This window comes from Callionymus lyra, chromosome 19, assembly GCF_982586985.1.
Source record: "Callionymus lyra chromosome 19, fCalLyr1.hap1.1, whole genome shotgun sequence".
NCBI lineage: Eukaryota > Metazoa > Chordata > Actinopteri > Syngnathiformes > Callionymidae > Callionymus > Callionymus lyra.
This window is the reverse complement of record NC_141836.1, coordinates 1,673,313-1,700,266: the sequence shown is the minus strand read 5'-3', so window position 1 is coordinate 1,700,266 and position 26,954 is coordinate 1,673,313. Positions and strand designations below refer to the sequence as shown.

At 40.9% G+C, this 26,954-nt stretch overlaps 1 protein-coding gene across 2 annotated transcripts in view; it reads right to left on the bottom strand.

The window, feature by feature from the left end:
- casz1 (castor zinc finger 1) overlaps positions 1–26,954 on the bottom strand; it is a 160,889-nt gene that overhangs the window by 86,873 nt on the left and 47,062 nt on the right. For both annotated transcript variants that reach the window (XM_087782334.1, XM_087782335.1), the window contains one exon: positions 504–546. The gene's annotated coding sequence lies outside the window, so the exon portion shown is untranslated. The remainder of the gene's footprint in view (positions 1–503; positions 547–26,954) is intronic.

Sequence of the window (26,954 nt, the reverse complement as noted above, 5' to 3'; positions counted from 1 at the left end):
ACACACACACACACACACACACACACACATATATAAGTCCACAAACAAACAGGAGCAGCACAGTGTTGCAACTGAACGCACATGTCGATGACACACACTTATTAACCCACACCAGACGCACACATGCTGTTGTGTGAAACACTGTCTATGACTCAACGAAGTGAAGAAAGTTTGACTGTAAATGTTGTTTCTTCGACTTCACGGGAGGAAAAAATATTGTAAAAGTTGAATTCTAGTGGACACTTGTGGACAATAAAAGAGTGAACAGAAAGAAGGGAAGAATGGAGGAGGGAGAGGAAACAGATACATCAGTGCGTCTGTATAGTGTACGACATTGCTGTGAGTTAATCAGTTGGAAAATAAAACGCTGGGATTCTAATAAGTCATTTGTCAATTTTTACAACCCCCAGACACATTGATCCGGGGGGATTAATGATATTGTTGCAGATATGAACAGGGGAGATGCTGGGGACACTCATCAGTCATGGAGGGATTTGTCCTACCTCGCTCGCTCTTCCTGGGGAGACACCACCTCGTTCACTTCATCTGCAGAAGAGAGCGAAGCACGGACATTAAAAGCAGCCTCTGATTATTCTGACGTACGCAGAAGAAATCCATACATTTACTGAACTCATCTCATCCACGGGCTGAAGGTTTACAGACCAGTTATTTTGATACTTTTACCCTCAATCTTCTGCTTATTTACGTAAACCATGAAGTGTTTTCTCACCTAGGATTGGAATTAAAGCCACAGAAACACTATTTTAAAGATTAAAAGTAAAGTTTTTATATAAAACAACTTTTACTGAGATACGCACTTTATGAAGAAACATTTGTTTATTTTTCAACACATTTCTCCAAAGCATGTTTAAAACAAATGATTTGAAACATGATGCGTCTCCAACTGGACGGTCCAGATAAGAACACTTGATCTTTCAGTTTGTTGCACAAGTTCTAAGAAGAAAGTTTTTATCTTGAAACGTTCTATAGATTTGGTTTGACTGGGAATTCAGAGCCTTTTATTCAAATATCATGTTTTAAACAAGATCTGATCTTCGTCCATTAACCGTCGTCATCGCACTTCAACTCTTCAACTGCTATCACAGGATCACATGTTTCAAAGACTCGCTCGCGGGTATCATTCCTGAAAAATGAAAAAATGTTGCCGGACATGTTGGTCGTGTTGCTGAGTCAGACCGAAATACGACGTCAAGTCACTGCAGAAGAAAACGAGATTATAGCAGAAAGAACGACTGCAGTAACTTGGACCAGGTCAGTGCATGAAGATGTGAAAACTTGTGTTTGAGAACCAAAGTGAACAAGATGATGGAAGAACAAGAAGATCCACAGCAGATATAGTTTGAATACTGGGAACAGAAGAGTGAAGCGACATATTTATACATATATAAATCCATATATACTTTCTACTGGAGGTAAGAAACTTAACACTTGTGCTTTAAAACATGAAGCAAAAGTCAGTTTCCTGCTTAAACCACCTCCATGACTCCCATTAACCTCCTCACAGCAGCAGCAGGACAGACAGAGTCCTTTCTAAATCCTCTCCAAACTTTCCTAACCTTGACAGCTTCTGCATCCCCCGGAAAAAAAAAGAAAAAAAAAGTCCTAATAATTCCAACCTGATCTTCCTACTTATTTTCTATCTCGCCTCAGCAACCCAACTTCTTCTCAGCAACAGTGCCGTTATTAATTCATGAGGCACTAATTAGTTCTTTGTTTAATTTTGTGTTAAACAGACTGACCGGAATGATAACGACTCGCGCTGTAGCGCTCGGGTCCCACGCCGCTCCTGTTTGCTACAACAAGGGAGCGTCGTGCGACTAGCATGATGAACCCAATTCCCTTCTAAGTTGCACTTCATTAAGTCAAAATGTGACAAGGAGCTTAGAGGAAGAAGTGGCAGATCTGATCGCACATAACAATGCAGGCCGGGAAGTTTGAGGAAGGGTGGGTTGTGCATGGGGGACAGTGTGGAAGGAGCCAGCCTGCATGTTGATAATTTTCTATTTTTAACCCTTGGGGGCCATCTTTCATTTTCCTTTAATTGTTTTTCTTGGGAGCTGCAGTGTCCTCTTTTTAAATTGCAGCTCCTATCAAGCCTCCATCAAACCCCTGTGCAACATCGCAGGCAGACGAGTAAACATCAGGGTTGCCCTTTTACCAGGATGTGTGTGTGCGTGTGCACGTGCACGTGCGTGTAAACTGGTGACTGAACATATAGTTGCTCCACATGCACATGAACGACAGAAAGAGGAAAATGACATTTTCTGGCCATGAAAGTTGAAGAACCTGAAGAGACGTTGGCAGCGAGAGTCGAAGAATGTATCCGATGATCTGACGCCATTTCTCGGATTCCGACCGAAAGAGGTTTATTGAGTTTTTCCCTTTGAAACATGGGTGTCATGAAAGGAATTCCACAGTTTATCACAACATCACTGAGATCATTGTCTGTATTTAACTCCTTCATTCAACTGCAGAAATGCTGAGTTTCAATGACAATGTCTTTCAAGAACGATCGTTTGTTTTCTCCGAACATTTTGAATCTGGATAAATATCTCAAAGAAAACATGTTGTTTTTTGACTTCATCTTGATATTTTTAAAGGAAACAAGAAACAAAGTCAAGATTCAGACAAACTCATCTTCGTAGAGACGCCGAAGAAGCCACAGGTAAATAAATCTGCTTAAATATTCAGTTCATGAACGAGTTTTCAAGAGTAAATCAAGTGAAATGATCCGACGTAGGAAAAGAAGAGTGATGCATGATGGGTTAACTCCGATGCTTAATATCGCCAGATCTGATATGAACATTTAAATCCATTAAGCAACAGTTTCTTGAACCTCTTAGAAGTTTTCGTGTTAACTTTCCTGATGATTTTTAACATGTTTTCCTGAATAGAAAACTGACAAAAACCTACAATGAAGCTTAAGATTTTTACCCAAAATAATACTGGCAGAACAAAACTCTCACACTTTATAAATATCACCTGAATTCAAGTTGTTGGACATAGTTTAGGACAGTTTTTGAAAAGTATAATTTGCACCAGTTTAGAAGAAAACATCTACTTCGACACTGACTCTACGACAAGATCACACGTTTAACTGTTTAAATCCACTGTTGAATTATTGCATTAAAAACCAAAACATATTTCTCTGATCATCAAACTCCATCCGTGTCGGATATAATTCCGAGGATTTCAACTAGAATCTCAAAAACACAACTAAACAGATCCTACTTTGTGTTTTTTCTCTGGGGCGCTCAGATGTGGAGCCGTCCAAGTGGCGTCCTATTGGCTGCAGATGTGATAAAATCAAAAACGCAGACAAGTAATTACGCCGTATAATAGGAAAGATTGGCATTTTGAAAATGATTTTCATGTGGATGGAAATGACACGGCACAGACTATTCTGTATTCACTGGTGCAGATAAATAAACAAGGCGTGGAGGGGGGGGCACAGAACGCACAGTACAATGGCAAGCAGGTCAGTAATTAGAAACTCTGTTTGCACAGTAATAATTTTAATATATTCATCAGGAAACAGAGCATGTCTGGAATGATAAAATCCCATCAAGGAGCAGATTCTACGGCTCTAACCTTATAAACAGACGCCGGCACGTGGCGCTGAAAGTATCTCACTCGGAGAAACGTCTGGAGCTGGAGTCGGAAGCGAGAGTGAGCTTCACGTGCGCGTCCTTGTTCGTTATTGAAGGTGTCGCTGATGATGCTATGGAAATGATTGCAAATTGCTTTAAGGACTCCTGACACGCTCAAACTCTGACCTTCCGTTTCCCACAAACACGGAGCTGCACATAATTATTCAGGGAAGAGTCAAGGAGGAGTAATCGTTCGTGGCCACTTGGATAAACAGGATCCATCATGTGCTGCTGCTGGAGGAAATAAATACTGCTTTAATTACTCATAACACTCTTTATATTTCCAGCTTTTCATTCTGTCTCTTTCGCTGAGGTGAGTCCGTACGAGACGGCGATCAGTGACGAATATGTAGAAATAGAATAAAACACTGGATCTTATGCTTGATATGAAACGAGTTCATGAAAGAACGTCCAGCATCAGCTCCAGTGGTTTAAAGAGCAGCAGAATAAACGTTCACTCATCCTGCTGTGACAGCGAGCGACGAGGCCTCTTTTTGTGCTGTCACTCGTGGCGTCTTCTGGGTACCCCAGGAGAGGACGGGGTCGGGGGCTGCGTCCACCTCCACAGACCCGCCGGCCCCTCCTCGCCTAATTTTGGTGGTCCGGCCCCTTTGAAAGCCGGATCTCACGCGGGAGCCGAGAAGAGTGGTCCATGTGCAACAAGTGCCGCTGCCATGGAAACCCCCGTTTCCCCCCCAAAATATTCCCTTTTAACCCCCTTTGAAGAGCTGTCAGCAGGCAGGCCGGGCACCGCGCGACCCCGGGCCCACCGGAACAAAGAGCGTTTTCTGGCTCTTTCTTGACGGATTCAAAAAGACTTTTCGGTAAAACCATGTTAAAGACACAGAAAGTGACACGCAGAAGAAAAGGCCTCGACGAGCCAATCAGACGCGTCGCCCTCGGATCGGCGCAGGCGCCGGCGTCGACTGGAAGGAGGGTCAGCGAGTGTGAAAGTTGACAACAATGGTGATTAAGATGATGATGGAAGAGAAGATTTCTGACTGAGCTCAGGAGGTTCTGAGTCACAAAGATGCCTTGAATGCCTGACCTCAGGTCCAGGTGAGTCGTTTCAGAACATTTACGCGAGAAGTTTGTTCAAAACGTGATCCACGAGCAGGAATATCATCTTTATATGTTTGTCATCAAAATAAAACTCAAATCCAGGAAGTTCCTGCAGAAAACGTTAAAGTTCAAATAATAATAATAGTGTTCAATCTCACGTGGAGCTTCAACACAAGAGGACGTTACAGACGAGCAGTGTTTCCATGTTTTTAGTGTCTTTTGGGATGAAGACGAAGACGACCGAGCTCCAGTCGCTACATTAAAATGAACAAACACTTTTGTCTCTAAAAAGAACAGATGAAATCCTCGTCATGAGTCGACACGAGAGAAGAAGATGAAGTTTAAACGTAAGTTCTGTGGGATCAGATGGAGGTAAAGCAGCAGTTTAGGCTCATGGCTCAGCTCTAGTCATCATTAATTCACGTCGAGTGCTTCGGGTCAATATTGTTTCCTTTTTGTCGGCACTTTCCTGTGATTTCCTCCTCCAGCCGTCCAACACTGATACGTGTGTTTTATTCATGATGAAACGCGGCGACGAGAGGTGAGCTGCAACTTTCAAAGCGTCAGACGTCTTTGTTTCTGCAGGAGATACGAGGGAAATATTTACGGCGCTGAGGGGGAGGATCGGGGGAGGAGGCGGGAGAAGCGTCCGCACACCAGCAATTAGTATTCCAGATCCTGATGGTTCTCAACACAAAAAGGCCTCGGCAAATCCCCACGGCGGGAGTGTCAGACGGAAAATGACGAAAATCTGCTCCTTGACAGGGAGTCATTTATATTTTAGCTTCGTTCCATTATCTTAACGAATCCATCATCAGCCAATGCAATATTAACAGCAGAAAATCAACTCATTAGATCCAGGGGGATTTAATCAAGATTGCAATCATGTATGCGCTTCCTGGAGAGTTGGCTTCTTGGGCTTTTTTTCTTTTTGGTCCTTTCGCGTAATTGCTGCATCTCAGATCTTAATAAATTATTCTCCCTCTGAGATTGATGCCTTTTTTTTCCCGCCGTCGCCCTCACGCCATGCACTCACTGTCTGCGACTATAATATTTACCATAAACATTATTATGTCATGGGCACACAGTTTAAAATGGCCTTTAGCGAAGCTCGCACGAGTAATTGGCTTCTTCATTTCTCTCTCCTTTCCTGGCTAATTGCCGGCGAGATTACTCAGCGTCGCCTTCACAGGCAGAGAAACAGCCTCTTTAACACCAGCTTTCTTCACCTTCAAATGTTCCAGTAGAAAGACGGGGTTTGAAACGACACGCCATGAAAGAACGTTTCACTTTTGATATGTTAAACTTTGTGTCTTCAGAGATTAAAAGAGAAAAATGAAATTAAGCTTTTTCTTTGGAATTCTTGTTTGAGCTTCTGCTAAATTAAACTTTTCTTGATCGAAGCTACAAACTCACATTTGATCATGATTTAGAAAAACAAATGTTGATAAACGTATTTACAGTTCACATCAAAGACCTGATAGTTTGATCATAAATGAGTTTGTGGTGATTTTTAATTGTTTTGTTGAATACATTTTAATATTATTTTTTAATTAAAGTTCAAATATATACAATAATTGAGGATTCAAGTGTTTTTTTAATCTGGTAGATTGATGTCTATGTACTTGAAAATGTTTCATAAATGTATAAAAATGTTTTTAAAAAAGGAAGATCATGAAACTTAAACTAATCCTGTGAAGATTTGACACGAACTCTGTCAGTTTAATCTCCACTGTGACCTTGTGACCTCAGAGAGAATTATCTTCATCATAAATATTTTGGTCAACGTGAACCAAACGTTCTCATATTATCAGTTTTGAAAAGATTCTTGGGAAGAAAAATGAATTCTTCGCTGCAATAATAAGATTAGCTCCACGCGTGTTGGTCGTGCTGACGACACAGTGAAGGTCAAAATGCATTGTGGGTAAATCCATATTGAAGATCATCGACCAAAATAAAGGATCTGACGACAGAAGGAAGTCATGGGTTGAAGTTAAAGACCAAAGTAAACAATAAACTGAGAACAATCTATATGTTTTCATGTCACTGTATCTATTTTTGAATTATATTATATATATTTAATTTTTATGGTTTAAATTTCAATAAAGCTTCAAATAAATGTTTTATAATTTTTATCTTCAATAAACGTGAGTGTTTTCTAAGCAGATAAAGGAAGAATGAAATAAGAATGAAATCCTGGGAGATGACTGAGGACGAGAGGATACAGTCGAGCAGCCTTTAGGTTGTATCGTGAGGTGAGGTCAGTGTCTCTGGGGTCACGTGATGAGGTCAGTGTCTCTGGGGTCACGTGATGAGGTCAGTGCATCTCTGGGGTCACGTGACGACAGGATTCCAGGCTCACGAACATATGAAGAGGAACTCTGGGACAGAAACCATTAGATCTGTATCTGCTGGACGGTGAGAAGCTGATCCTCGGCTGTCCTTCTCCGCTGGCAGGCAGACCTGGCAACACTCGGTAAAACCAAAGCAGGTAATGAGGATGAAGAGCGAAGACCTGGCAGAGGATCCTGCTCGTGTGATCCTTGTGAGGAAGTGCTGAACACGCCGGACGCTGCCAAGTCCTTCGAGATGATGAGGAAGTGGAAGCTTCTGATGAACATTAACCTCAATGTGTGTGAGATTTACAAAAGTTCCAAATATAACACTTGGATTCAGCATCAGGTCAAATCTAAGTCAGGAAATGATCAGAGTTTGATACGCTTGAATATTTCTTTTCACGATAGCATCAAAATCTACAACATCGGATCGATTTCCTTTACATTTATATCTATTTTTGGGCTTTAAACTATTTTTGATTGAAATCATATTTTATTTATCGTTTATATAATGTTTATACAACATGCTTATATTTACGCGGTTTTCTGTTACAACTAAACTTCCGGCCTCTAGATGGCAGCAGTCGTTACGTCCTCCACAGCTAAAGAAAGAATGATGACTGAGGACGAGAGGATACAGTGAGTCCAGCAGCTTCTAAAGCTGATGTTTGGATATATTTGGTTCATTTGGTTTGAAGTACTCGACAATACTACACATATATACTTGTTACTACACTATCACAACACCAGAGTCAAGTACTGGACAATACTACACATATATACTTGTTACAACACTATCACAACACCAGAGTCAAGTACTGGACAATACTACACATATATACTTGTTACTACACTATCACAACACCAGAGTCAAGTACTGGACAATACTACACATATATACTTGTTACTACACTATCACAACACCAGAGTCAAGTACTGGACAATACTACACATATGTACTTGTTACTATACTATCACAACACCAGAGTCAAGTACTGGACAATACTACACATATGTACTTGTTACTACACTATCACAACACCAGAGTCAAGTACTGGACAATACTACACATATATACTTGTTACTACACTATCACAACACCAGAGTCAAGTACTGGACAATACTACACATATATACTTGTTACTACACTATCACAACACCAGAGTCAAGTACTGGACAATACTACACATATGTACTTGTTACTATACTATCACAACACCAGAGTCAAGTACTGGACAATACTACACATATGTACTTGTTACTACACTATCACAACACCAGAGTCAAGTACTGGACAATACTACACATATATACTTGTTACTACACTATCACAACACCAGAGTCAAGTACTGGACAATACTACACATATACACTTGTTAGTACACTATCACAACACCAGAGTCAAGTACTGGACAATACTACACATATATACTTGTTACTACACTATCACAACACCAGAGTCAAGTACTCGACAATACTACACATATACACTTGTTAGTACACTATCACAACACCAGAGTCAAGTACTGGACAATACTACACATATATACTTGTTACTACACTATCACAACACCAGAGTCAAGTACTGGACAATACTACACATATATACTTGTTACTACACTATCACAACACCAGAGTCAAGTACTGGACAATACTACACATATATACTTGTTACTACACTGTAGTGATTGTATCTACACATTCTTCACGACACACAAACCTAATGCTAAGTAGGTCAAGACACACTCATCAGATATAATGTAGATTCAATTCTTATTAACTCTAAATAACTCAAGTTCTCTTTGTGATGTGAAAAGGAAACATGACTATGAAACTCAATCAACATGTTTGTGGTTTAAAGGTAGAAACTCTGGTAACACAACCCAGTGTGTCGAGACCAAACACACTGGAGGTAAAAGTGTTCTTAGAGCAGCCGAGGTGGGATTAACGTGTTCAACATGATCTAAAAGTGTAGAAACTGTCAAGGAAACCTTTGGTCTGCTGTGAAACAAGCTCTTACACTCGCCGTCACTCAGAGTCTCACTCGCCGTCGACACGGCAACACAAAGCCGAAGCTTCTCTGGTTCCCCCCCCACGAAGCATCACCGCTGCTGTGTCGCTGCAGGAACAAATGCCGTGTTAATCCCTGTTTCTCTGAGACGGCCAATTGTAAATCCAAGTCCTCGGTAAACCAATCCCAAAGTTTTTTATCTTGATTTATTAGATTAGGTGTCTTGGGTCCCTGAGCCCATGCTTCACATACTAATCCTAATCGGAATAGACAAGTATTAGCCCAGTTCAAGGGGAGCTAAACAGCAGCCGTGGCCAACTTTCAGCAAGAGGGAAACTGCCAGCTTAGAGGCTTCTGGGCCTTTTTATCCGTTTCCCTTTTTTCCCTCCTTACATTAGCAGAATGAGTGCGTAATTAAATACATAAATCCTGACGCACAAACCCTCAGAAGACCTAAAACCACTGAACCCCAGCCAGTTTGGCTCTTTTTTCCCCAACACAATGAAGTTACTGAGCCAAGGCCGATCATTTGTATTTCCCTCAGATTTCAACGGCGAGCACGGAAACATGGAAGTCCCAATGAAAACAACTGCAAGAATTAATTTTACATCTCAGTGAATTCAAAGCAATGTTGTCAAATTATTAGCAATAGGGCGATGTAACTAATTTCCCTCGGTCCGGAGACTGCTTCAAAGTAATAAATCACTTTTCATCTGTGATAATAAACTGCATTTAATTAGAAAGGTGTCTCTTCTCTGAGCAACACTATTGTCTCCAGTCTTCTTCCAAATAAAAGCATCATTACGACGATGATGAGAGAAAATCACCGTCTTATCGCACGGATCGACGAGGACGAGTTTTCAATCACGTCCAGAGATTCAAGTTTCAAGTGTCATGACGTCATCAGGAGTTTTCACTTCGTCATCTTGGTTTGAACGAGTGTTTTCAAAGTTTAAACTCACACAGAAGAACAACTTATGACAAACGGTTCGACTTCAAGATATTAATTCATGAGGTTTAAATCAAATCAAACGATGACCAAGTGATTGATATTCAGGTAAATAAAGTTCAACGGTTCCTTGGCGTAAAATATAGACAGAAAATGGCACATAAATTATTATTGATTATTGACTATAATTCACAGTCTCTTAAATCATTGATCGACAGGGAGACGCTGGTCATGTGACGCCAGAGGGCGACTTGAAGTCCTGATGATGTTCGTCTCACAGAACCAGCAGCAAGAATATCCTGAGATACTATAGAAAAACCTCTTAACCTGCGGCGACGCTTCCTGGCGCGATCGCTGATCGATCAGCCGTGGTCATAATCGGAGGCGTCGCTCCAGCGCCAGAGACACGTGGTCGTGTATCTCTTTACGCCGATGATGTGCCGCCGCTCCGGAGCGACACGGGATCCGAGCGAGATGTGACAGCGGCGTCTGCCTCACGTATGTGTTTGTTTGCCCCTGAAAACGAGACGCCGGGTTCACCGCCGCCCCCTGGGCACGCTTTACTGCCTGCACCGCAAAGGCCTGGATTTGATACAAAGTGGAAGTCCGGCTGATTTAAACACGCGTCTGTATGAAAGCAGATCCGTCGCAGCAAGTGCACGACTATTTCTGTGGCAGGAGAGCGGCTCCGGTTTCAGGGGGAAAATGTGTGTATCTGACGAAGAAGAGAAAAATAGCTTTTATCTTCCACTTCCTGCTTCGAAGGAAAACAGCTGCGTTTAACTTTAGACACATTTCATCTATAAAAATATAATTTAACAGAATACTGGATTATTTAAATGTTATGTTTTTTATTGTTTATGGTTTAAACCTGAATGAACATCAACTGTGGGATAAAGAAGTTATTTGGACTCATAATTAAACAAGTATAATTAAACAAGTATAAATAAACAAGTATCATTTAATACGGCCCACTGTTCATGTTAACAACTTTTAAATAGATTGACCTGATGTTGAAGTATTGATGATTCATTCTCCGAGCAAGAAAGAAAATATCGTAATCGCTCATAATTCCTGTTACAGACGGTTTGGTATCTAAACGTTTGATTTGACCTTTGACCTCGACTGAAAATAACATTGTGGCCCCTCGTGTGATTGCGTTTGACTCCTGTGAGTCTTATTGTAAACTCAACCTGTGTTTTTTTTTTTAACTTTTCCTCTTTGACTGAACGTTTGGAACAAGTTTGTTCATCAAAGACGACTTCAAAGTGACACGTCGACAGGACAGAGCGCCGACAGGAAGTCAAGCATCGACGCCTTGCGATGGAGAACTTGACTTGTGTTCTGAAAGTGAGGAATGGATTTCCGTTGCTCTTGTGTTCTGTCCTTAGACCTAAGTGCCACCAAGTGTACTCTACAAGGAATATTCATTTCCTTCGGAAGGCTTCGTCAGCCTTGTGACCCAATCCATATCCATCCTGTCCTGTCTGTCCTCTTTTCTGGAAGTGGCAGATATTTCACCTGCCTATCAGTTTCCCTTTAAACATGCTGGTATATGCAGGAAAGGCGCCCATATAGGGTCACCGACTGTCCTCTGCACCCCCCTCCTCTTCCATCACTCAAATTACAATGTGTAGAGGTCGCACATAGAAATTGGTTCAACGGAGCTGATTAACTTTGAGATAGTTTGACTTAATCAGGGACGGACACGTCTCGCGGGTTTAAAGATGATTGAAATGAAAGCACGACGTCTTCTTTTGGACAATTTGTGACGACAACACACCGACAACTGAGGAGGAAGAGGAGTGTTGGTGGATTCAGCGGCGGAACACACTTAGAACACACTTTCCTCCTGAATAATGAGAATCTGTGCACAAATGTGCAGCTGGAAGGAAAGCAGCTGCTTCCAGGAGAAGAATGTGAGAGGAGGTTAAAAGGAGTCAATGGAGGCTAAAGAGACAGCAGGTCCACCAGTGACAAGGGAAGAAGCCGCGGACCCAAGTTCAGGACTTCTGGAAACGGCATCAAAAAAGTATGGAGCGCTGCCAAGAGGAAAACACAGCAACTGTTGCAAAGACACTCAAGGATACAAAAACACACAGATGGTGCAACATTGTAAAACAAGACAAAATTCTGCCAAAAACTGTGCACACACACTTCAGTAGCTACATTTATACAAGAAAATATGAGATAAATTCATGGTGATATTCAGTAGAGAGAACAGGTTGACTGGTGTGTAAGCAGTGGTAAGTAGTCCAGGGAATCCTGACACTTCTGCACACTGTCAATGTTTCTAAACCTTCTATCAGCACCAGCCGAGGATCACTGCAGATAAGAAGCTGCTGTAGCTCCACAGCACACATGAGGTTTCCAGGATTCATTGAGGGAGTTTAGGGGCAGAAAAGGCTGTGAGCAGCCGTGAGGTCTCTCTTCCAGCCACGTCAAGAATCAGCTCCTTGTTCGTGGGCAGCCGGCTAATACCCGCTGTAATGTCACTTCTATATTTGTATCCTGCTAATCTGCTCTGGGCTGCAATCTTTGCCATTTTCTGGAGAATTTATCACGAGTCTGAGCGAGCGGTGCCAGAGACTAAGTGCCTTCGTCTTTAAATCAAATTGAGGAGTTTCTGATAAAGAAACTTTATTCTTATCTGCCCGATAGAGACTTTCAAGGCAAAGTGTCACTTTTCCTGAACTGGATCACTTGTCAAGCCACACACACACACACACACACACACACACACACACACACACACACACATAACTTTTCTTGGCCTACTCAAGGACAGAATCCAGCCACAAATAGAACAAAACACTGGACATGTTTGGAAACGTTAACACAATGTTCTCCACTGAAAAATCTAAATCTAGTCATGAGATACTATTATTTACATGCTTACTATGAAGACTTTCATACATAACTATGTTTCTATACATACTTATTGAATGAATGTTGGTATAGAATGTATCTTTGAACCAATAAATGATCACAGAAGTTGGTTTGAAAAATAAAAACACTTTCATGTGGTTCACAACAAAACAATAATCCTCCAGAATATGACATTTTCAAGTGAGTTATTATGCATTTCAAGTGTATTTCTTGCCATATCCTGTTTCCATGTGTTTTTCCCTTTTTCCACTTTCTAATCTGCGTTTGATATGGGATGTAACTTCCCACCCTTGGCTCCATTGTTTTCCAGCATTTTTTTAGAGGAATGAGGTTAAAACAAACTCTTCCTAAGTGGAAGGTCAAACGACATTGTTATGAAACCAAAGAAGAAAAACACAAGACTAAAGGTAGCGGCTCGAGGACCAACAGGGTATTCCTGTTCCTGAGTTCTGTAAACACTCTCTGTTGATCTATAATTAAGAGAAAAATCTCCACATTGGCACCGAGGGGGGAGTGAGGGGGGAGTGAGGGGGAGCGTGGGGGGCGGCGAGGGGCTCCTCACAGTCATACTTCCTCTTAATCTCAGTCTCCGGTGTTTATTTATCAGTTTTCCATTTTCTACGCTGAAGGACTGCTTGATTATTTAGACAAGACACCAGAGTATTTCACGGAGCGAGCGGTGAAATCTCTAATGCGGTGATCCAAGCAGGCAGCTTTCTTAATGCTTGACCCTTGACCTCTCCTGGGTAATAATGCCTCCGTATCTATCCTCGCACACGTAGCGGCGCACGGGCAAGCACAAGTTCAGACGCCCGGGGAAGGAGCTCGGATGTCGTCAGCTACTGGAGAAAATGTCTCCTTTAAACCATGAATATACATCACGATCAGTTTGTTGTGAGTAAAATATGTCAAGAAAGTCTTTATGTAGCAAAAGTATTGTTATTTCTTAAGATGAAAGTAATCAATGATATACAAGTGTTGATATGTTTCACGATACAGTGTCAATGATACCATGTATTTTGATACTTTAAGAACAAGAATATCGTGTTTGTGTTGAAAAAATGTCTTTGGAAATTCTATTCACTGCTGTTTAAGATACGATATCATGAGAGTCACAAAGATTTTCTTACACGATGATACAGTATTTCAACGATCAGCGACAGCTTTAGGGTCAAATGAGGATTAAATGTGTTTTTTTGGGGGTAAAACTTCTTCTCTGTTCACAACTGAAACCGATAGATCAGAGCGACGTCATGTTTCCAACGACACCTGAGAACTCCTTGAACATGTTCAACAATATTCTGTGGAACATCATCAGATGAACGTCAACACCCCCCGCCCGCTGGATTCACCCCCTTCAGCTGTTCCACCCTTCAGTCAGACCCGGTTCACTCGCTCCAAAATCCACCACAATGTCACTGAAAGCAGCAACTGCAAGCTGAGAAGTGCTCACAAAAATAAAGGGCTCTCAGAATAGATAAATAAAATCTCTGTTATCCAGCTGCTCGCCCTAAATCACTCGGGAGCCTCAACAAGTGGTCACAAGCCGCCGCTCTTTCAATAGCACATGACGACCACAAAAGAGGATTCTCGCAGATTCCTAAACCCGTCGCTGAAGTTCACGAGTGGAACCAGCTGAATCCGTGCAGGTCTTTGATGGTAACGACACTTTGTCTTTGTATTGAGCTTCCTGTCGCTCAAGTCACCGCTCGCTGCCCTGAAAACACATTCTTCACGAGGGGAAGTGGGAGGTTCATCCTTGAGACATGAAACAGGACGAGTGTTGGTTGAAAATAGTCAATAAACTGGAGATAACGTAATGGAAATGTAAATAAATATATTTGACACCTTCGTCTGGGAGACACCGAGAGGAACATGAGGTGGTTTCTGCTGAATCTGATCCACAAACCGTCAGTTACACGGTGAGCTCGGCTGTTGGTTCGTTTCTCGACCACCGTTCGCTTTAACTGGGAAGTGTGAGGAATCGGGTTGATTGCCGTGTAATAGAGGAAAGAGAGGAAGAGTCGGAGAATCTCCCGACGCTCCTGATCTTCCGAAGGGACCAGAAGCTAAAAACAACGAACACACAAGTGTGTAGGTGCTCGTGCACGTCATCACGCTCGCATCGTTGTTGACGACATCCTGGTCGGATCCTCCCGAGATCTTCTCCGATCTTCAATCTGACTCGTTGTAAGTCAGCGTGTCGACCATTGCAGCGACTGGTCGTGTTTGATACGAGTTGAATTATAACAATGAATCTTTGCAACACAAGAATAAAGCGTCAAGTCATGGTTTGTTACGTCCACAGCTTCATCAGACTGATGATCGTCTTAATCTGAGCAGAACTTTAATGGAGCCAGAACTGGTTTTTACTCAATGTTTAAAGTCTTTTTTCGAATCGACAACTCAAGAACCTTTTCTTCGCCTCAGTGACTCCCTTCAGCACACGTTACATTAAGTTGAGTTTAATTTGTTTTAAAGTGTTTAATGTCTTTCCACAGTCGCACTAATATATTAAGTCACTTTTATAGCTTTGAAAGATGGCGAGGTTTTAACCAACAATCATAAATAAAGACGCTGTACGAGCTTCACATGTGTGAGGAAGTTTCAATAACCCCAGAGGTCAAAGTGCCATAAAATCTTCTTGTTTTCCTTCTTTTCGTGTGGATGTGTGTTTCTCCGAGAGACACGACGTCCCACAACGACGGCGTCTGCCAAAGTGATTACGCCTTTAACTGCGCTGGCATCGTTCTGGCCTCCGTCCTCGCAGAGCAACCCAAACACTTCATCTCCGACGGCAGCGAACGTGCAGCCACATGGAAGCATAAGTTGCCAGTGTTAGTTAACATGTGCCGCCGCGAGCTGCCAGACTTCTGCGCCAGCTGCTGATCTTGGAACATTTAGCACTTTCTGGAGATCGGACAAATGAGCCGAGAGAACAGGCATCGCAGTATAATGGAGCTTTTTGTGCAGATCAGTAGTCGAGCAATAACCGCGGATGCTACTTAAAAGACCATAATCGTTGAATTAGGAACGGCCTCAAGTTAACACTTTCCAAAAACAGAAGCTGAATCTTATTTCAACATAAACGCGTCAACAATGATGACATGAGATCATTTTGGGCTCAGAAGTATTTGAAAAGGTTTAACTCCAGAATATCTTGTTGATTTATTCTCTATAGAAAACTCTTCTCTACAGTCGGAGTCAACGAGTCATTCCAACAAGAATCTCAACATTATTAACACAGAATAATAGAATAGAAGAATAAGAAAGTGTCTTTTACAATTTATATTCTACCATATTTTCCTCAAAGATACATTTTCTAGTCTTAATCTGTTGGGTAGTATTAGTAACATGTACTTTGCTTCAACAGAATATTATGGTATGTATTAGAAGTTTATGATTTTCAACCTCAGGTCCATCAGTCACACAGTAAAATGTTGTGCATTTTACTTTGAAAAATACTTTTTACTACGACATTTTGCTCAAATAAATGATGAAAAAATTGCTTTCAGAATTTTCTTTTGCATTCTACATGGTTTCATTCTTTAGATCAAGTTTTCTTCATGTTCATCTTTTCTTTTTCCATCACTGTCTTTTAAAATCTTCTCATTTGTCATTGACTATTTGAAACTCAACTTCCGTCTGTGACTCTACGACGAGTCTCAGGAAAAATGATTCAACATGAAAATAACATTTCAAAGATCATCTCTGGACACAATCGTGTTCCAGTGACACAAGAAGCACAACCCGCTGGAGTCTAAAAGCAGCCGAGAGACTTACCAGGACAACAATGATGACATGAGATCATTTTGGGCTCAGAAGTATTTGAAAAGGTTTAACTCCAGAATATCTTGTTGATTTATTCTCTATAGAAAACTCACTTTTCTCTACAGTCGGAGTCAACGAGTCATTCCAACAAGAATCTCGACATTATTTACATAGAATAATAGAATAGAAGAATAATAAGAAAGTGTCTTTTACAATTTATATTCTACCATATTTTCCTCAAAGATACAATTGCAATAATTTACATTTTCTAGTCTTAATCTGTTGGGTAGTATTAGTAACATGTACTTTGCTTCAACAGAATATTATGGTCTGTATAAGAAGTTTATGATTTTCAACCTCAGGTCCATCAGTCATTTGTGTACATTTTACTCATTTGTGTAAAAATACTTAAATGAAGTATTATCTGAATCTCGACATTTTGCTCAAATAAATGATGAAAAAATTGCTTTAAGAATTTTCTTTTGCATTCTACATGGTTTCATTCTTTAGATCAAGTTTTCTTCATGTTCATCTTTTCTTTTTCCATCACTGTCTTTTAAAATCTTCTCATTTGTCATCAACTATTTGAAACTCAACTTCCGTCTGTGACTCTACGACGAGTCTCAGGAAAATGATTCAACATGAAAATAACATTTCAAAGATCATCTCTGGACACAATCGTGTTCCAGTGACACAAGAAGCACAACCCGCTGGAGTCTAAAAGCAGCCGAGAGACTTACCAGGACAATAAATCCTCGGTCCAGGGGCGGCCTCTGAGATCCCTGCAATCAGCTGCAGATAAATACTATTTTGTGCTGACTGCATTGTCTGTGCCTGTGTTCTGCTAATCTAATGTGTGCAACATGCTCTTGGTCACCTTGACTTTGGTTGCCATAGCGCGTGACACAAACATATCCACCCAGAATAATCCAAATAAGGCTGGGGAGAGAAGAAACTGCTGATAATGAGAAGACGTGGAGAAAAAAGCCGTAAATATATGAAACCGCGGCGGCGTGTTGGTGCAGGACGTGCAGGAGGTTAGTGGTGACACGCACGCACACAGTCTGGCTAATTAGTACACAACATTAATCGTCTGAGCTAAGCTATTGTTGACACAAAGAAAATGATAATTGCGCCGGCATCAACAGAAAAATAAATGGAGGCTCTTTAGAACGGAAAGGTCTTTCAGGACAAGTCTCTTTGTACGGAAAACAACCTCTAAACACCTTCCAGCGACACGTCGAGCTGTCGACCCCAACAGATGTGAGTTCTGAAGAGTTCAAAAGACTTCTGTACGGGGGCACCGCCATTTACATAATCCTGCACATATATTCCTGCGCCATCTAATCTAATTATTCCAGTCTGGCCCCTCGCGCCGGACCCCGGCTCAGAGTGGCTCTTCTGTCCCGGACCTCAGCAAACATGAGGCGGGAAAACATAGGTTTAATCAATGGTTAGATGTTAATGGTAAGAACTGAGGGAGAATTTCATTCAAATATATCTTTTTTTAATAAATTAATTCACTGGTACGATCACAGCTTCTGACAATGAAGTGCAATTTTAACGTAGGCATTAGCGCAACAATGTATTCCAGCCAAATGATTGTCCTTTTTGATCCTCTTTGTGAAAATATAATATAAGTTAATTAACATCAACAGAGTAACTCCTTGTAAAATGAGATGGATTTGAAAATATATACAAATGAAAAACTGACGACTTTAAACAGCTTCGACAAAATTGTGAGGAAATGACTAAAGTAAATATTTATATTATGACAATATACACATAAAAGATCCAATTGTATTGTGTTGATGAAATATATCGTTTGAATTGATCAAACATATATGAATTATTTCCTGAGGATTCAAACATTATTATTAACAAGTAACTTCTTCTTCTGAACACGGTAACGATGGAGCAGAACTGGACAAAAGCACACGACACCAGGGATTGTGATAATCACGGTGTTGGATTCTCTGAGGATCTAATCCGTAAAGAAGATCAGACAAAACTGCTGATTCAAACGAAGCAGCAGGTTTTGACGAGGCGTCACCAGACGAAGACACTTTTTAAAAGAGAAGAATCTGACGATGAAACTGTTTACATGTTATTTCTTTTGTGTCGAGACTTTCCGCCTCTTTGTTTCGGCAGCAAACACCAGCCTCACATTTTTAATCAGCCTGTTGTTGCTTTTGTCTGCGTCGACGTCCCGGGGTGAAAGGGTTAATGGATCAGCCAAAGTTTACATCCCGTGCTCGGTCAATTCCAAACCACTTCTTCTCCCCCCGCCTTGAAATCAACTATTTTATGTCTCCAAATATGCAGATCATTTTGCTTAATGAAAGATGCTTGACGTCTCAGATCCAATTAATATGCAAATGCGAGCCAGGATTTATTTGTGACATTCTGTATGGGTGAGAGAAAACAAAAAGGCTTCTTAACAGTAACACTAATTGCTGCGACTAATTGTCACATATCATCATTCACCCTGAATCTCCTGAACACCAAAGATTCTCCACAAGAAAAGGACGAAATGGCAGAATCTCACGACGACTTTATCGACGTGTGTTTCTTGATATCCAAGGTTTTTTTATCCTGCGTTTGAGCGAGAGACGAATCTTAAACACACTGAACACGAAGGTAGATCCTGCGATCACTTCTAACAGGAGTGAGGAGGCGGCGTCAGCCTCCATGTAATGCCCACATTAAGTGTCACGTATACATATTTTATGGCGTTCACACATCACGCCACTGCGACTCCACCGACTCACGCCATCCATCTTTGACGTGGAAAACCTTCAATCGCTGATGTATTTATCACTGCAAAAACAAAATCAATAAAGTAAGTCTACTATTAAAAGCCTCTCATGGATGAAGCAATTTACTTTAGCCGTTTGCATCATGTGACACGCGTGTGCTTTAATGTGACACTAGAACTGTTGAGGGCTTTTGTTCAGAGGTATCAGGATTAAATTACATGTATTTATTATATCATCTTTTCATGAGGTTCAATATAACTTCCATTTACTATTGTTTCCTCGGTTAAGCTTAAGGTTATAGCAAATGTGTTTTAAAAAGTCATTTTTTGACATAAAAAAACCAAAAGAAATGAGAAAATGTTAAAAAAAAATTAAAATCTATTTAAATAAAAAACTATATGTTGAAATATGTTCTGTAACTATTTACAACAAGTCACATGACTTTACTGACATTACAGCGTTAAACGTTTTTTATTGTTTTCTGTCCTCAAATGTGCGACAGGAAGTAGGATCAGTGGTTCAGCGGTTGATAAATCAGCAGCAACGAGAGATGAGGACGTGAAACCCTGGACGTGTACGTTGGACGTACATCTGGTAAAACGAGGACGGAAACTTGACTTGTTGCCAGTGACATAAAACCTCGGCATCCAATTGCAAACTTTATTTATGGAGCTCATACGTGGAAAAAACATGTGGCGACATATTTTGTGAGAGTTTGGGTTTCCTGCACCTGAAGAGACACAAGTCAGCAGAACCACCGACACCACGTGATCCGGACCCGGACGAGCGTGTGCGTCTCGGTGTTTGTGTGCGGCGGACGTGTGTTTGCACGCCGACCCGGCCTCAGATTGCTGTTTGAGGATGTAATTGCTCTGCTCCTCTCGCACTGGCCCGGGATGGATCCGGCGCCGCTCAGCAGTCAATGGCCGACGCAGATTGTAAACAGATCTCCCATGAATTGCTGCTTTGGCGCTTTTGTGAGTCTCCAAACAAGGTTGTGGCGATAACGTCGTTCTCTCCGACAAAAATCAGACACTTTGCTGAAAGGCTGTGATTTGAGGGCTGTCAGTCAGAGTGATTGACAGCCCTAATCCCCCACAGGAGCGAAGAGAGCGAGCGTTGCTTATATGTAGCATGTCTGGGCTTAAATCCCACTTTAGGTAAATATGTTTATCTGGCGGAGCAGCCGAGTCCGTCTTCAACTTATGAGAGAATTATTCCATCGACGGATGCTCTTCAAGAATCAGGTGAAACAAGTGTAAAGTACGCGATGACTCCACAAATAATCTGTCACGATGTCGACGCCACAGTTTGTCGCTTTAAGATTTTCATGGAGGTTGTATTTTGTCTTTTCAGTTGTTGTTCAACACATTTCTCACAGACGAACCTGGACAAGCTGCTGGAGCGTCTCCAGGGGTCGACATGTCAGATTAGATTAGACTTCATTAATCCCTCTGGAGACCTGCTTTAGAAATTACATTTCCACTTCACAGCAGACGATAGAAGGTCCAGAAGTTTCAGAAAAGCAAGAACAACGTGCAAATAAAAAGAGCAAAGTGCAAAGAATGACAAAGTGCAAATATAAAGAGCAAAGAAGGAGAAAAACACAAAGACCTGAAACAAACAGATGTTGATGTTGGATTTCTACAGCGTGTGTTGTTGTGTCATTATTTTGAAAGAAACATTGTGAATCCACTTTAAAGAACCAGAACCAACTTTCTCTGAGGCTCAATAAGTAACAAAGATCACAAGATTCTCACAAGTTCTTCAAATTGTTTGCGTGTAAACCAGAAAAGAAAATACAAAACTAAAGCGTCATCAGAACAGATGAAATAACGAATGATTGAGAAATAAAGACAAAAACTTATTCACTAAAAGCATGCGTTAAAAAACCATCTCTGAGTGAAACAAAAGCTTGTGTAAAAACACTAAACTAAAAAGTGTCTCATCTTCAGTCACGGCTTCTCACTTCCTCCAACAAACTACAAACTGCTTTTCATTTCCATCCCTCCGTCTTGAGCCTCAGTCATCACTGGAGGCACTTTATCAGACTCGCTGCAGCCCTGTCAAGAGTCACAGAAGGATTAAGGTCCGGTGTAAACTCTCTGCAGTGTTTTCTCTATAAACCTGATTAATGAACGCCTGCTCTCTGTCCACAGTTCATGTTTTCCATGCATTCATTATGGATTTGACTTCAGCGATCAACATCTCAAGCTAAATATTAGAGAACAACAGTCGACGACTGCCTGATATTTCTGTGGAGGGTCGTAGCCTCAGTAAATAATGCTTTAAAACATCTATAACGGCTCCAGAACTAGCTTTACACTAATATCATCAAACCTTGTGATTGTTCTTTGTTGCTTTGTTGCTTCAAATAACAGCTTTAAAAGCTGCTGTTTGACTCCGACTGTATCCTCTCATCCTCAGTCATTGCCGGGATTTCTCTCTTCCTCTAACAGTGATGAACGTAATGACTGCTGCCATCTAGAGGCCTGAATTCAATCGCAAAATCAAAATGTTTTAATGCAAATATTTTCATGTTAATTGTAAATTTAAAAAGGAAATATTTTATTAGAACCAACTTTATTGAAGTATAAACCAAAAAGAACTTTGATATATATATATATATATATATATATATATATATATATATATGTGTATATTGGTGATTCTTTTTCTGAGTTTTTTGCTAATGGAAGAGATGATGAAGATCAACAGAAGTAGATAACAGTGGAAAACTTCATCTTCATATTCTTCAAACAGTATTTTCTAAAGATATGTTTCTGTTCTATTAAAATTTGAAAAATTAGCATCAATTATCATTGAAAAAATATTAAAGCGTAGCATTGATCCAACAACATTTTTTATTATTGACATTTCCATCCTTGGGTTTACTCCGAGAACTCCGGTTTCCTCCCCCACGACAAAGACCCACAGAAGGAAATGACAGTGGTTAAGAAGTAAGTGATAGAAAATGGACGTCCAAGCGATGAGACATGAAACCGAAGCTCGTGGATGTTCAAACATCTGTCTGTAGACTTTAATCTCAGCGTCTGTTTTTACATTTTCTTTCTCCTGAAGATGAAAAAACAGTTCTTGATACAGCGTCGAACGCGTCCCTGCATCAGCGGCGACACAGGATCACAGGCTGCACTTTTCCCCACAAACCATGAGAAAAAAGCTGTGTTCTGCTGAGAAACAAAGGAAATTGGCCCCGTGTTGGAGGCTGATGCCCCTGTGACTGGGCCAGCCTCTCTCCAAGGCCTGCTCCTTGATTAAATGCATAATCCACTACTCCCCATCCCCGATGATTTAGTGTGCCTTTAAATCAGCTTGCGCACACATAAAAACCTCAAATAAAAATCACCAAGAAAAACCATTGCACTCTAACTGTTCTATTAAAATGATACCCGGCCCTGCCTTTCTTCTCTGCAGCCGCCTTCCTTCCACATGAACGCATATCTTCCCTTTTCTCACAGGTATATGAAATATTTAAAGTTGAAAATGTCAGCGTTGAAACATCAAATGCAGGAGTCTCTCATTAATCAGCTCGGATGGAGCTTCTCTTTTAAGGTTATAACCCTTTGAAAGAGCAAAAATTACATTTTTGACCTTGAAGATGAGACAAACTCATAAACGTGAAATAATTTGCAGTTTAAAGGGGAAGAGATATGGGTTACCTCAGCCTGCAGTGTCGGGGGGCGGGGGTCCGGGGGGGCGGGGGAGACCAAACAACTCGCATTTTCATATTTACATCCAAGCTGCTCACATTAATTTGAAATCACATCAAGAAAAAACAGGAAACAAAACTCAAAGAAAACATCAAACGGCTCAACTGTCAAACTTTCAAATCCAGGGGGCGCCGCGTATCTCCGGCGTGTGAAAGTCGCACTTTTTTCTCGCACTTTTATTAAATGGTGCATGACATTTTCATTACTCAAGGAAATTAAATTGACTAATTTTCTACAGGCTCTGTACGTCTGCTAGTGTAGGAGGTGCAGCGAGAGAGCGAGTGTTTCTCACCAGCTTTAAATCCTTATTGAGAATTTGTTCTTTAATGAAGAAATTTAGGCTCTTGATCTTTTACTCAAACGCCTGTTTATTGGCGGCGCAACACGTGCACATTATTCCCAGCACAGATTAGAAGCTCAATCCGTGGTCGTTGATTAAATCTGATGATGCCAATAGATTGTTGACACTTTTATATACATAAATTAACGCTGATGTAAGAACCGACGGCGGGATTTAATGAGACGATAAAAGACAAAACGAGGAGACCAGTCCGATCCAAACCAGCTAAATCTACTCGCCGCGATATCAAATTATCTAATAAAAGGTGCAAAAGAATAAAAGGAGTTTGGTTGAAAACATAAAAACTGCAATTATAGGAGAAAACGTAAAGTCACCGAGGGTCGTTTCACACTTGAGTCCATGAATAATTGAAGCGTGGAAACACAGATAAAAATGTTCCACTTTTATTCCCAATAATATTACAAATATATACATATGCATCTCACACAATAAAGGCGGTTATTAGGAGGGACAAGGTTTTTAGTAACCCACTGAGAAATACTTCATAAGAACCTGCTTCTGTTGGACTCACTACATTATTCCCAGGGTTGAGTCTAAATATTCATGTTATTATTCTGTTAAAGCCACAGTGTAGAGAATTTAATTGCATTACGACATTATGCAAACGAGGATTTAAACCCAGATGCTTCATAGCTATGGAATCTGGGCCGAGCTAGAGTTGGGGGCGTCTTCGAGGGTCTCCAGTACAACATGGTCAGTTGTTGGAAAACACAATAACAACAACACAATAACACACACATGGTCAGACCTGGTCTCTTGTGAGCAGGATCTGGACTGAAGACTCAGTTTCTCAAGAGAGTTTGTTCGTTTACCATCCAGATACAGATCTTAAGGTCACATGACACTGACAGAGAGACGTCAAACTTCCATCGTCCAACACTTGATTGACATACAGGTCAACCAATCAGATATGACACACCTGGTCCGTCAGAGCTTTTCTAAAACAGTGGTGCCCACCAGGCCAGGGACCGGTGCTGGTCCATAAGACATCTGATACCGGGCCGTAAAGAAAGAGAAAATAAATGATATATTCTGTTTTTGGATTATTTATCTATTTATTTATTATTACGTCTTGTGGAGAAACCAGTCTGGAGTTGACTCAGCATCATAAGATGTTACAAAACGTTTTTTACAGATCGTGTCTTTTTATCAGTTTTTGTTTCGCTATAATGCCAACATTAAACCTGCTGCTGTCAGAGAATATGACGTGAGATCTGATGAATATATTCTATATTATGAAGCCATGAAAAGCAACGAGATGCAAACTTAAGAGGAGGAAATGGTCAGAAAAACCAATTCTTATCATAATGAATGAACATTAAATTATAGACATTATTTTTTCATAGCAAGTCATTAAACATAATCAAAGTTTCTCTTTTCAGAAGCAGATTTTGTCTTTTTTTTTTCCCGAACAATGTTTCTGGTGTTTCTACACATGCACGGGCGGCTGATTTGAAGTCGAAGAGTTAGATATTGTGTTGGCGGTAAGAACGTGGAGCAGCAGGTCTTTAAGAGGATGACGGAGGGAAACATGGAGTCAGCTCCTCCTCAGGAGATGAAGGGGCTGATTACCCTCACCTCTCAGGGGTGTACGCCACATGGCTGACAACATCATTGGAAAATAGACTGCCGAGCTCCTCTGGGCCCTTTAACAGCTCACATTTAATGCGGGGGAGAAATTCACACTAAAAAGGAGATGACACCGACGCCATAATTTCCTATTGTTGAACGCCGCGGCGAGCAAACCACTTACTCCTCGCAGCGCTCGCGAGGCATCAATGGGTGGAAAAGGATGAAAAAACGAGGATGTAGGAAATGAAGCGGAGGCTGTCGAGGGACTTAGAAAGTGTTATTTACTCATCGAATGTTACGTGTTCATCACAACACGTCCCTCCTTCAGTGAATCCAACATAGTTCATGGATCAGCCTGTTTTTTTAACAAGTGTTTGATTCATTTACTGGAGAGTTCACAATAGGTTCAGTAGGTTAAGTAGAACTTCATTGATCCCTCAGGAGGTCTGCTTCGGGAAATTGTTTATTATTATTATTATTATTATTATTTATTAGTTTATTATTATTAATGTTTATAATTATTATTTATTAGTTCATTATTATTATTATTATTTATTAGTTTATTATTATTATTTATTAGTTTATTATGATCAATGTTTATTATTATTATTTATTAGTTTATTATTAATATTATTATTATTTATTCGTTAATTATTATTGGAATAATTGAGACGATACTGGGACACAGTTTTACAACAGTACCAACAGGAAGTGCAGAAAACATCCTCGCTCTGGTCCAGATCGTTTTGAAGAACCCAGACCCGCCCGGGCTTCTGGTCCCGGTCGAGGCGGTTCAGTCGCCGCCTCAGCCTTCAAAGCAGATTTGAGGCGGTGGTAGAGACTCTCCTCCCACCCAAACCGCCGCACGCGCCCCTTCCTGTCGCTCCATGTTACAGTGCCTGATCCTCTTAGCGAAGCTTCCTCTCCAGTGGTGACCATATGTTTGTAGTTAAGCACAATTCCTTTTCTCCCCGTCGTTGGCAGCCGACTTGAGCCGAGCCAAGAGCTTGAGAAAGATCTGCTTCTGTGGCAGTAATCCTCGCAGCCCTGTCCTCACTCCACACACTCCATTATTACGCTTGTTACACTTTAATCCTCCAGACAATCGCTGGATCCTACAAGGTTTGTAGTTTGAAGTCGTTCTTCCTCTGTATCACTGACTGTGACTTTAACTTTTGTTCACCAACCGACGTAAACATGTGTTATTATAAATATAAAAAACATCAAAGCAATGATATGGAAAATCAAGACTATTACAACAACTTTGACTATTTTGATGACATCAGCTGCTATGACCAAATTAAAGCTGAGCCAGAAGACAAAGCCTCAATGACCGCTGGATTATGACGTCTTTTTCATGATTATAATTCTGGATAATAATTAAGTATTTTCTCTTTTAATTCATTAAGAATCTGAGAGGAAACATTTGAAAAACATGAAATATTGAGTATATTCTCAGATGCTCACCAGCACACAAACAAACAAACGCACACACACACACAAACACACACTGATGGATCAAACAGTTCTCAACTGACCAATTTTCTGAAAATGACTTTTTTAATGCGTCTGGCTCACGAGGATCTGACGAGGATCCGACGAGGATCCGACGAGGATCCGACGAGGATCCGACGAGGATCCGACGAGGATCCGACGAGGATCTGGTTGTAAGGCTCGCTGTGGCTGCAGCAGCCGCGTGTGCGTCTGTTGCCGTTATCACGACACCAATCGTTCACAGATTGGCCATAATTAGAAAAGCTCTTCTCCAAAGCAGCTCCATGTTAAGGGCATGATTGCGGCCAAATTGAGCAGTAATTTGTACGCCGCGGACATGGCGGCTGC